Genomic DNA, 1,230 nt, shown 5'->3' on the forward strand with positions numbered 1-1,230 from the left:
CGCCTCGCCCTCCCCGCCTTGGCCGAGCATCGTGCCCCGGTGCGCAAGTTCCTCTTCGCCTGGAGCCTCCGTACCACACGCCCTCCGAGTGGGACCAACTTCCTCCGGCCGCAGACTTTCACACGCCCATCAGGGTTACCCACCAGACTGCCCAACGCCCAGCGGAGGGCCCAGGTTTCGCCCGCCCCCGGCCTCCCTCCGCGCCGCCGCCCCCGCACAAGCACATTCTACACCCACGCCTGGGGGCTCATAACTTAAAACCTACCCGGAACAACGCGGAGGGAGAGGAGCGGGGAAGGGGGGTTGCAGATTATAATCTTAAAAGAACATTTACAAAACAAAGCGTCTGACCTGGCTGGCGGCCGGGCCAAGTCGGAACCCCACGCTCTGCTCGATTTCTTAGTTTTTTTTTTTTTTTTTTTAATCCACGTGATTTGCGCTTTGGGGCAAGCCAAGAAAAAACGGGACTCCCCTCCCGAGTTGCGCGGCAGCGGCGGCAGGTCGAGCTCGGCTCAGCCCGAGGCACTCGCCACACACCCTCGCGCACGCCGACGTTCCACTTGGAGGAACGACCGGCCCCCGGAGAGGCGAGACGAGGCGGCGGCGGCTGGGGGTTTTTACAGTTCTTTCCCGAGTCGAAAAAGAAAGCAGACGGCAACCCGCCGCCCTCCCCTTCCTGCTCGCGAGCTAACGCCGAACCCAGCTTCCCAGCTTCCAGCCCACCTCCCCCCCCACTCCGCCCGACTCGCGGCGCTCAGCGGCGACCGCGCTCCCGCGCACAGACACACACAGGCTGCAAACTTCCACTCCGCGAACTCCCTGCTCTCCTCCTGGCCCCCCGGGGGGCGCCAGGCCCCCAGCCGCGCCCCCTCCCTCCCTGGTGCCCACGCGGGACCGCTTAAGTTGGCTGCATTTTTAATAACTTACAGCTATGAAATAAAAACGAAAGCGAGCAAGGAAGCCAAAGGGAAGCGCGAGGCAAAAGCTTCGCGGGGTACGCTGCGGGCGGGGGCCCCGGGGGAGTGGGCTGACTGCAGCCCTCAGCGCGCCCGCCCACCCGTCCGCGGCCTCCCGGGGGAAAGGTGTTCCGGGCACTGACCTGAAATCCCCAGTCGGGGAGTAGGCAGGGAGCCTGCGATCCGGCGCTTTGAAGTTTTCCCCCGAGCGGACTCGAGGCGGCGAGGAGGAGCGGGGGGCGGTTGGGTGGGTGGAGAGAGATATGAGGGGTGG

The 1,230-nt window shown here is 65.0% G+C and overlaps 1 protein-coding gene across 5 annotated transcripts in view; it reads right to left on the reverse strand.

Moving 5' to 3' along the window:
- BCOR (BCL6 corepressor) overlaps window positions 1-1,230 on the reverse strand; it is a 143,314-nt gene that overhangs the window by 54,646 nt on the left and 87,438 nt on the right. For 3 of the 5 annotated variants that reach the window (XM_011980167.1, XM_011980168.1, XM_011980166.1), the window contains exon 1: window positions 1,100-1,230. The exons of the other annotated variants lie outside the window; for them this stretch is intronic. The gene's annotated coding sequence lies outside the window, so the exon portion shown is untranslated. The remainder of the gene's footprint in view (window positions 1-1,099) is intronic. 5 annotated transcript variants of the gene reach the window in all.

This window comes from Mandrillus leucophaeus, unplaced genomic scaffold (genome assembly GCF_000951045.1).
Source record: "Mandrillus leucophaeus isolate KB7577 unplaced genomic scaffold, Mleu.le_1.0 Scaffold209, whole genome shotgun sequence".
Classification (NCBI taxonomy): Eukaryota; Metazoa; Chordata; class Mammalia; order Primates; family Cercopithecidae; genus Mandrillus; species Mandrillus leucophaeus.